Here is an 11956-nt window from a genome sequence, read left to right on the forward strand (position 1 = left end):
ATCTGGTGGAATTGCCACCAGGCAGGAAAATGATTAAAAGGCAGCAGGAGGGAGAAGAGGTAAAAGGCATTTTGATAACCCACAACTTTAAAAATCAATTCAAACCCTTACTAGCCGAGCGGTTTTGATGTAAACAGGTAAATCTTTCCACATTGTTTGAAGTAATGTAACTATTGAGGCTTCTGAGTTGTAGCCCACTAGAGCCCTCATTGATCTGTACTCCAGGAGCATTCAAGATATTAATTTATTTCACAAACATTCAGTATATTCGTACAGGCACCTGGTGAGCACTGGCATACGGATGTGATGTTTGTCCTTATATATTGCTTTGTAGTTTGTAAAACAATGTGACATCTACTAATCTTACTTGGTATTCAGTTCATACCTCTGAGATGAATTAGGCAGATGATCTCCATTTTATAAGCGTGGAGACAGGTTCAGAATGGTTAAATGGCTCTTTTATAGATGCACACCAGTGACAGAGCAGGATGCAAGCAGAGAGAGGTCTTCTGATTCCAAATGCTATCTTTTCCCACAACGTCATGCTGTGTTCCTGGAAGAAGTAAGCCTGTTACTCTTAAGGGAGGACTTGAGGGGTATAATGTGCCCATGGACCCAAGGTTAAAAATGGATATATTATAGCTACTTGATGGGTTTGATTGTTGAGTTTAGTGAGCTACTTCAGAAATAAGTTCAAAAGCTTTCCACGGGCACCCGGGTGGCTCAGTCGGTTAAGCGTCCTACTTCAGCTCAGGTCATGATCTCGCAGTTCGTGGGTTCAAGCCCTGCATCAGGCTCTGCACTGGTGGTGCAAAGTCTGCTTGGGATTCTCTCTCTCTTCCTCTCTCTCTCTGCCCCTTCCCCATTTGCACTCACTCTCTCTCTCTCAAAATAAATAAACCTAAAAAAAAAAACCCAAAAAACCTTTCCAGTACTATTTCTCTTTTTGTCCAAAAAACAGAAGATAGATTCAGTATGCGGGCAGTGGGGAAAAAAGGTGGGGGGGGGTCTTTTTTACTACTTGGTTGACATATTTACTGGGATTTTAATTCTTTCAGGTCTCTGAGTACCCACATCTTTCCCTGAGGTATGGTTTATGCATAATGGTTTTTGCAGTAATGCCCACGTTAAAAAGAACAGGCCCATCATTTGAGTATCAAGCTTGGGTAGGGTTGTCCCTCACACAAAATGCTTTTTATTTCTTTGATAGTTTTTGGAACATAACACTCTGGCTGGAGCTTTATCCAGTGCCTCCTGCACTAAGTTGTATTTCTCTGTTAACTTACGTACCTCTCTCAATAGATTGAGCTCTGAACCCTTGTCATCATTACTATGTCCCAGGAGTTATTATAAGTACTCTATAAATATCTGTCCAATGAGTTTATATATTGAGGGAGACGGGATACATTGTTGAATTTGGGTTTTTCTAAACCAGAGTACCTATAGTTACAATGCCTGTGATAATATTTTGACAAAAAGTAAGACATGGCTTCCCAGAGTTAGGTGCCTTAGTAATGTCACCATATTAAATATAATATGATACATGTGCACTTATCTTTGTTTACACTGAATAAAGTATGGGATATGTCCAGGCAGAAGGGAGCTGAGAAGTAAATTCATAAGCTTAAAGCCTTATAATCAGGGGTGCCTGGGTGGCTCAGTCAGTTAAGCGTCTGACTTTGGCTCAGGTCACAATCTCACGGTTGGTGAGTTCAAGCCCTGCATCGGGCTCTGTGCTGACAGCTCATAGCCTGAAGCCTGCTTCAGATTCTGTATCTCCCTCTCTCTCTGCCCCTCCCCTGCTTGTGCTCTGTCTGTCTCTCTCAAAGATAAATAAACATTAAAAAAAATTAGAAAAAAGATGGTGAGAGCAGACATCCTATTCCCGATCTCGGACAGAAAACATTCAGTCTTTTGCTGCGGAGAATGATGTTAGCTGTGGGTTTCGGTAGATTCCCTCCATTGTTTCTTTGCTTGTAGTCAGTCCGTTAACTGGGACTGGGTGCTCAGCACTCTTAGCCGTTCTCAGGAACATGTGATAGGATGCGAACAGTTTTTCTAGCATCATTTGCAGTGCTACCTCTTTATCCACTAAAATGTTCATTTGTTGCTTTGTTTTGTCTTAACCATTTGTATATAAATCTTTCTAAAATGCTAAATATTCTTGACTAAGCATAATTAGAATACATACAATTCAATTGTTTCTTTACAACTTAGACATAATTGTGATACATTACCATGCTAGCTAATAATGTGGTGATGTCTTTGGGAGGTTATAGGATAGTTTGGCCTTTCAACAAATCCTTCCAAATGTGCATTTTGGATATCTGTGTCTGCTTTTTACAAATACGGATTGTCCTGTCCCTAGTTGTTAATTGGCACTTTTTCTGACCTTAATATGCCTGCCTCTGAGAACATTCTCTTCTAGTAGGCAATTTCTTTTTTTTTTTTTTAATTTTTTTAATGTTTATTCATTCTTGAGAGATAGAGACAGAGCATGAGCAGAGGAGGGGCCGAAACAGAGACACAGAATCTGAAGCAGACTCCAGGCTCTGAGCTGTCAACATGGAACCCAACGCAGGGTTCAAACCCACAAACCGCGAGATCATGACCTGAGCCAAAGTCGGACACCTAACCAACTGATCTACCCAGGCTCCCCTAGTAGGCAATTTCTAATCTCCTGAGGTCCAGGATGCCAAAGAACCAAAACATTTAGAAGATTTCATAAACTAAGAGTAAATAAACAGGAATAAATACCTTGTTTGGTTAAATGCCTTTTGTTTCCTAGATGCTCAGTTCTGTTCTGAACAGATCACTGTCAGGTGTGAGGTATTACTATATCATAAATAAAATTATTTTTTAGAGGCTTGTACAGGTACCCTCCACCTCATCCACTTTCCTAGTCAATTTTCATGAGTTGAACTCCCCTTATTTCTCTTCCTCCTCCAGTACATGAATGTTCATAGCAGCCTTATTCGTAATAGCCATAAAATCAAAACAACCTAAAGTTGAATAAGCAACAATTGTCATATTAATTAGTGCAATAGAATGTTACGTAGCAATGAAAGTGAACAAATTATAGCTATATTCAGCAACATGGATGAATCACACAATGTTGAATAAAAGAGGCCAGACATAAAACTTTAATGTGTGATTACACTTATATAAATCTCAAAAACAGTGTTAGAAATCAAGACAGCTGGTACTTTTAAGGAGAAAGAGACAGGGAGAAGGACACTGCTAAAATAAGGTGGAAAGGTAGAAAGTAAAGAGGTGAAAATAGTTACACCAAACAAATACTAAACCAATGGAAAGCTGGTTGATGTTAAAGGAAAAAGCATTTTGCAGGATAGGAAAGGTCATGAGATAATGGTAAAATGGACAAATCACCAGGAATAGGTAAAAGTCCTAAACCTAGATGTACCTACTAACATAGACTAAAACGCATAAGATAGTCAGAATTATGAAAAGAAATTGGCATACACTATAAGCACATGGAGATCTTAACATACCCCTTTCTGAAGATTAAGTAGGCTAAAGACTGTTTGAGCAATATCTCATAATTATTCACCCCCAGATTGGAAAATACATTTTCAAGCACACTTAGAACATTTAGACCAGTTCACTATCACATATTGAGCTGAAATCTGTCTCACTGAGGTTTTTATCTTCTGGTCCTAGTTCTGTCCATTGGAACCATAAAGACATGCTACTCTTCCAGTGACAACCCTTCTAATTTTTAAAAACAGCTAAGTTTGTGACTCCAGTGAGTCACATATCTGGTTTGACCAAACAGGGGTGATTGAAGGATGACCACCACATCCGGGTGGATGGTGGTGACATTTATTGGAATAGAAAACATTGGTGATCCTGGTGGAACAGGCAACAGAGATCTCCCCTTGGATGTCTAGTGGTCTTCTAAAACTTAACATGTCTAAAATTGGTCTCTAGTCCTACATAAAAAATCTGCTTCTCTCCCAGTGTTTCTTACCTCCATGAGTGGCAGCACGTTTTTTCAAGCCAGAAATCTTGGAATCATTCTTTGTCCTCCCCACCCCACTATAACAAATCTTTCCAGAATATGTTGCGATCATATCGTTTCTCCCCTTTACCTCTACCACCTCCATTGCTCTTGTCCAGACAACAGCTTCTTAACTGATCCCCTTGCTTCTATGGTTCCCCCACACATTCTCTTCTCAATATTGGAACCAGAAAGAGCCTTTTATGTGTAAGTCAGATCCTGTCTTTCTCCTGTTCTCTACAGTGACTTCCAACAAACTTAGAGTGCAGATTCCTTTGCATGGCCCCCCAATGTCCCTTATGATCTCACCCCTGGCTGCCTCTCTAACCTCATCCCACCTGTGCGTGCACACATACACACATACACGCACGCAAAACTTTGGCCACATTGGCCACATTCCTAAGACTCAAGCAAGTTACTTACTTGGGTTCTTTGCACTACGCCCTTCCTTCTGTCACTTGCCTATGTGGTCATTTCACTCAGTACCACTCAGGTGTCCTCTTCACAGGCTTTCCCTGGCCACTCTATCTAAAATAGCACCAGCTACTTCTAATTCCCTTAGCCTGCTTTATTTTTCTGCATAGCATTTCTCACTGCTTGATATTATATATTTATCTCTTCATGGTCTCTTTCCTCTAGTTTTAGCTTTTCCAAGGCAAGGGTTGGTTTAGTTCACCACTCTATCCCTAGTGCCTAGAATAGTTCCTGGCTCATAGAAACCCTTTTATAGGTATTTGAGTGGGTATTAATTCACAGTTCAAAAATCTTCAATGGCTTTTCATTGCCTGGAGCAAGGTTTCTCAGCAGTGACACTGTTGGTGTGTTAGAGAGACTGCCCGGTGCAGGGTGTTTAACAGTACCCCTAGCTTCCACCCACTGCATATGAGCAGTACCCACCCTGAGTGGCCATCAGAAATGTAGCCATGTGTTACCAAATGCCCCCTGAAGGGTACAGACCTTCCATTTGAGAACCACAGACCTGGAGCAAGCCACCTAAACCAGATTTACCTGTAGAGCTTAAAGAAAAAGCAAATCCCAAGACTTATCAGAGGCCAGTAGATTCAGAAGCTCATCGGCTTAGGTCAAAAGTGGCTGGTTGACAGGTACAGGGGACTGGCTGGCTTGGTTATCATCTAGTCCCTGCCTCTCTAAGCATTGCTTCTTTGTCATCCAACCCTCCAGCTACACCGTGCTCCTTATGACTCCATTTTTTCTGCACGTGTTTTCTTCCCTGAAGCAGAGATTACTCAATTGCTCACTACTAGCCTTTCCTCTTTCTTCATTAGCAACAGAACCCAGAATGGTACTGTTGAATCATGACTGTGCACCCAGTTAAATAACACATTTTCTGACCTTCCTTACCAATAACAGCAGCCTCTCCTCCTGCCCCTTGCCCCGCCCTCCTTCTCCTTCCTACTTTATTGGCAGAAGTTCTACATGAATACATTCTGGTTGTACAGACTTCCAACAGTACAAATGTATGCCTTTCACCTGCCTTCCACACAGAAATAACTACCACCAAGAGTTTAGTATATGACCTAACAATTCCCTTCTAGGAATTTAAATCAATTTATTTTCTTCAGAGTCATCCAATGTTTTTGATTCCTTATTTCCTAAGTAATGCTCATCTAGCCTTTTTATTGAGGAATCTCAAGGCACATTTTTAAAAACGTCCCTTTCGGGGCACCTGGGTGGCTCAGTTAAGTGACTGACTTCGGCTCAGGTCATAATCTCATGATCCGTGATTTTGAGCCCCGCATCAGGCTCTGTGCTGACAGCTCAGAGCTGGAGCCTGCTCTCTCTGCCCCTCCATGCTCACACTTTCTCTCTCTGTCTCTCTCTGTCTCTCTCTCTCTCTCTCTCCCTCTCTCTCTCAGAAGTAAACATTAAAAAATATATTTTTTAAAAATCTCCCTTTCTAAGGAAATGAAATACTGAAAGTTTGAATTAGAAGATCCTTATGAAAGTCCTGCTATTTTAAATTTAATCAGGAGTCTCCTGGTTTTGAGTTCTTGTTTTCTAAGGAATGATGAAAATCTGCTTTTCTCTCTTAGCCCCCAAGTAGCCAGGTTCCAGTTAGTTAGTTTATCTCGACCTTGTCGTCTGCAGAAAGGAAGTGACACTTCCTTAGGACAGGGGCACTTGCCAGCAAAGGAGGCAACAGGGCAGGGGCACCCGGGTGGCTCAGTCAGTTGAGCGTCTGACTCTTGATTTCGGCTCATGTCATGATCCCAGGATCGTGGGATCGAGCCCCTCATCGGGCTCCACACTGAGCGTGGAGCCTGCTTAAGATTCTCTCTCTATCCCTCTCCCTACTTGCATTCTCTCTCTCTCTCTCAAACTAAAACAAACAAAAAAGAGGAGGCAACCGGGCTATACATTTAGGACTGGCATATAATTTCTAGTCCGAAACATTTACCAAACATTACCTTACTGTATTCAAGGCACTGTGGCGACGCTGCAGGGTGGGTGAAGAAACATGAGACAACCCTAGCCCCCAAGAAGCCTACAGTTATTGTGGAAGGCAGTCAGCCACACAATGTTGTTTCCTTTTATGTACTTAAGAGGTAGTATCTACAAATCTTCCCGTGTTGCCATGTCTTCATGCAGCTGAACTGTAAGGTTCACCAGAACAGAGACCGTATCCTATGTTTCATTGAATGTTCCAACACAGAAGCTCTCAGTCTGGATTAAGATGAAACTGAGTTACACAGATCATCATGTTCCTGAGTTTAAGCCTGTTTCTGCAGTGAACAGTTGAGCTTCTTTGAAAAAGAGATAGCATCAGCTGCCAGAGATTTGATGTGAGGACATTTGTGCATTGTCTGGAGGTGTAATTTACTAACAGTGGGGACCAATTGCAGAGCATAGATATGTTCTTCCTCTTCCCTCCCCTCCAGCTGCAGCCAAACAGGCAGGAAGGTGACAAGGAACACTTAGATTCAGCCGTGAGAGTCAGAGATGTGCCCTCTGAGTTAACTGTGAAACCACAGTAGAACTGAGCAGCAGGAAAGAAGACTGGGTTCTCAGGCTCATATGGGGCTGTGGGCAATATGACACCCGGCCACATGCCCCACTGTGGTACCCGTGCCGTCCCCTGAATGACTATTAGGGTTGTGTGCGGCCCCTGTATCCCCTTATTATACTTTCTTCCCAGGCTAGCCCCCCATCTAATGCCAAGTTCAAGACCCGATCCTGTTCTGGCAACCTGAACTTTGAAATTTTTTCTAGTCTACACTCCTTACTCTCAGGCAACTTTTACCTATGTTACTCCCAACTGTGACATGATTTAAAATTTCATACCTTCATTATACAGATTTCCTCACTGAAAAAAACTTAGGCCAAGTAGATCAATGGATAAAGAAAAAGAAATCACCCAGGGTTCTGTCCATGCCCCCCCCCCAACAAAACAGCCATTGTTAACATTTAATGTATTTCTCGTTTGTCTTTGCATCCGTGTGTGTATGTGTAAAGCTAAGATTGAGATGTACATAAGTATAGTTTTAAAACATAGTGCTAATGGGCAATTTTGCATCCTATGTTTGCTACTCTACATCAGGTTATACCTAGTTCCCATGTTATGGTTTGGTATGTATAATTTTTAATGGTCCACTGCATTGTTGTTGTTTTTTTAATGCTTATTTTTGAGAGAGAGAGAGAGCGGGGGAGGACCAGAGAGAGAGGGAGACACAGAATCTGAAGCAGGCTCCAGGCTCTGAGTTGTCAGCACGGAGCCCGACACAGGGCTCGAACCCACAAACCGTGAGATCATGACCCGAACCAAAGTCGGATGCTTAACCGACTAAGCCACCCAGGTGCCTCTCCTCGCATTGTTAATGTAGCCCAATGAATGCTGGGGAACTCCACATCTCACAAATTAGGGACCAGTGACTGGGTGGAGAGAAAACCCAGGAGTTTTCTGTCCAAACTGCTTCCTTCTGGAGGAAAAGTCAGATACATCTCAGACTTGGTCTCGTGGTTAAGACCTGGACTGACCCCAGGACAGCTCAGTCTCCAATCTCAGCTTTACCACAGACTGGCTATATGACCTCAGGCAAGCTACTTGGCCTTAGTTTCCCCATCTGCAAAGTCAAGATGATAATAGTTCCTTTGTTCTAAAGTTTGGGGGAGGATTAAATGAGTTAATATATGTAAAGTGCATAGAACAGTGCTTGGTATATGCTAAGTGTCTTGTAAGTGTTAGCTATTTTTCTTAGCTATGGCCCGAGATCCTACAGGGAGGTTAGGGGATGGTGATATTTGTATTTTGTATGTCTCTGCTATGATTTAACAGTTTTTATGCCTTTAGATGGTCCTTTATTTTACTCTGGAACAGGTGCATTGCTTCAGTATGAATATCAGAATTTAATTTAATTCAGGAGGAAAGGAAAAAGATTCAGGGGGAAAAATCCTCTCATAAACTTAGCATATCATTAATTTTTTTTCCCTCAAAAATGCCAAAATCCTGATTCCTCTTGATAAATCTGCCACAGAGCTTTCTTAGGGCTCTGAGCTACTAGTTTGTAAAAGCCTCTCATGTGGCCCTCTCTGTGAGCTCTGTGATCACTTCCGTGATATTTGCTTCTAGAAAATCATTTCATCTAAGTTGTTTCCCCAAGGATTTAGACAGGAAAATTAGTTGTTTTTTGAATCATACCTAGAACTCATTGGCACGCTCACCGGATGTAGGGCTGGGAGACGTGGGTTCAAATCCCAGCTGCCTCCTCTGTCCTTTCACTAATCATCTGGGTGGCTTTGGGCAAACCGCATGGCATCTTTGAAGCTCGGGTTTAAATGGACATCTGCTGAAAATAGGAGTGGGCGTTGTACTTAACAGCCTCAGAAGAATGGTAGAGGCTTAGATTAAATTCAACTGTGCAAGAAAATGTAGTCAAAATTAAAAGGCATTGTATAGATATGTCATTCTTGTTTATTAGATGGAGTAACAAACTCACTCTGATTCCCCATCTGAAAGGGGCTGGGGTTTTTTGATTTCCCCAACATGTCTCCTGCATGTGCCTTCTGGAAGCCTGCCATGTCCAATAGCTAAAGATGTTCCACAATGAACAAATAATTACGGGGTCCAGCTTTTGTTTCCTCTTGGCTCTCATTATGGACTAGCCTGTTTATTTCCATCTGACAGAAGCAGACCCATTATTTTTATTGTATCTTGTTCTGTCACGTTCACGCTATTGAGTGTCACTTCATTAATTATAAGTTACAAGAGAAAATATCTCTATTTAGGCAGCGATCTACAGCTCATATGACCAGCATGGCCTTTTTAGGGAGCCTACCACATGGTGTGCTGTGCTCCCTGAAAGACAGGCTTGTAGCTATAGTAACTGAAACCTCGTCCAGGCCAGTGGTGTGGAAAAGGCAGGGGTAGTGCTGACTGTCTCTTCGAGGTGGCTCCAAATCCCCTGGGGACATTGGTAGGCTTATTGAGAGCTGGTTCCCTTGACCCCCAGCAGTGTCTTTGTCCTTCTGAGACATTAGATGTAAAACTAAAGAAAATGGCACATAGAGGATTACATATTTTAATAGCCTTGGACCAAAACGATCTATGGCACTAAGCATAGTACCTACACCTGTGGGAACCAGGATATGGTTATTCATTTGTTCAAAAGACACTTATTGAATGGATGGCTTTCAGACCAATGTGAACACATTAAAAAAAATTTTTTTAAGCTTATTTAAGTTTTTTTAGTAATCTCTATGCCCAACATGGGGCTTGAACCCACGACCCTGAGATCAAGAGTCACACCCTCTTCAGGCTCTTCCACCTGAGTCAGCCAGTTGCCCCCTTTTTAAAAATTTATTGAGTGTGAACACATTTATAACATCCACATTTGCAAAAACTGTTTTCAGGTTCTGTTCCTTACTGGTATTACTTTCGCACCCACGGTAGAACATACACTCTGTTTTTCTCAGTGAAGAAGGAGTAGCGTTGGTGGTTGGTTTCCCTCCCTGTCTCTCTAAGTCCTCTTTGTATACAGCAAGGACTTGTCAAAAGGCTGGCAGGGTTGGGGCACCTGGGTGGCTCAGTCAGTTAAGTGTCCGACTTTGGCTTAGGTCATCATCTCCTGGTCCATGGGTTCGAGCCCCATATCAGGCTCTGTGCTGACAGCTCAGAGCCTGGAGCCTGCTTCGGATTCTGTGTGTCCCTCTCTCTCTGCCCTCCCCCACTCACGCTTTCTCTCTCTCTCTCTCTCTCTCTCTCAAAAGCGAATAAACATTAAAAAAATAAAACAATTAAAAAAGGCTGGCAGGGGTTAGAGGTGAACCCACACTGTGACCACATCTGAACTTGAACCCAGTGTCCTTTGACCAACATTGATTAAGTAAGTATGTGCCAGGTATATGCTAAGTTCTGGGAATACATGTGACGTGCCTGTCTGTGCTCGTGATGCAGTGGGGGATACAGACTCGGAGCAAATGAATCTGAGAGGGCTGGTCAGGGATATACTGGAGCGCTGTGGGAACATTCAGCCGTGGTCTAGCTGGCCCGACATGCGCTTCTCGCCCCTTCTTTCTCACGTGCTGGTTCCCTGGAGGAGAGGCTTTTCCAGACTCTTTCCACTTGGATAACTCCTCATCTGACCTTCCAAATTCAGTTCAAAGGTCACCTTTTCTAGAGAGCTTTTTTTTTTTATATTCTACCCACCCCCAAACCTGTTTCCTCAGAACCCTCTGTATTAAATTGTAGGTTTGCTCACCCAGTTCAAGATATTTTGACTATATACTATGTATTTAGCAATATGCTTAATACAAAATTAATTTGGCCCTTTTGAAGATTAGCTCATCTGATTGACACAAACCAAACTCACAAGAATCTAATATATTAACCAGAGGGATATGATCCTCGTTTCCTGGGAGCAGTGGAGACTCAACGGGGAGAGCAGAGGAGACTACACTTTTCCAAGGTCCCCCTTCTGAGCTCCTGCTGTCTGATGCACATCTCTGTGCAGTGGCAGGAGCTTGTGGGAGCCTTTTCCCAGCTGGGCTGGGAGATCCTGAAGGACGAGGACCGGGTGTTCATGAGGATGGAAAGAAGAGAACAAAGTTTCCACCTGAAGGCTGTATCGGTAACATTATCGTTAACCTTGTGTCAACATGGCTAAGCAAGAGTACCCAGTTGTTTGGTCAAACACCAGTGGAGGGGCGCGTGGGTGGCTCAGTCGGTTAAGCATCCACTTCGGCTCAGGTCTTGATCTCGTGGTTCATGAGTTCGAGCTCTGCGTCCAGCTCTGCGCTGACAGCTCAGAGCCTGGAACCTGCTTCACATTCTGTGTCTCCCTCTCTCTCTGCCCCTCCCCTGTTCACGCTCTTATCTCTTTCTCTCTCAAAGATAAGTAAACATTAAGAAACAAACACCAGTCGAGATGTTGCTGTGAAGATATTTTTTGGTGTGGTTAGCATTTTAGTGAATAGATTTTGAGTAAAGCAGATGACCCTTATCCAGTCAGCTGAAAGCCTTAAGAGCAAAGACTGAGGTCCCCTGAGGAGGACGGAATGCTGCCTCCAGACTTTTTTAGGACTCAAGATGCAACACTGACTCCTGTCAGAATTTCCAGCTCGCCGGCCTTACCTGTAGATTTCCAACTTCCCAACCCCCTAACTGCATGAACTAACTGCTATTGGTTCTGTTTCTCTGGAGAACTTCAACTAATATGATTAGTACCACATGGGGATTTATACCACAAGACCATGAGAATTAGTACTCTTAAAGTTTTTGACATTTGGGGCGCCTGGGTGGCGCAGTCGGTTAAGCGTCCGACTTCAGCCAGGTCACGATCTCACGGTCCGTGAGTTCGAGCCCCGCGTCGGGCTCTGGGCTGATGGCTCAGAGCCTGGAGCCTGTTTCCGATTCTGTGTCTCCCTCTCTCTCTGCCCCTCCCCCGTTCATGCTCTGCCTCTCTCTGTCCCCCCCCCCCC

Source organism: Herpailurus yagouaroundi, unplaced genomic scaffold (assembly GCF_014898765.1).
Source record: "Herpailurus yagouaroundi ecotype Mexico unplaced genomic scaffold, PumYag 182, whole genome shotgun sequence".
Classification (NCBI taxonomy): domain Eukaryota; kingdom Metazoa; phylum Chordata; class Mammalia; order Carnivora; family Felidae; genus Herpailurus; species Herpailurus yagouaroundi.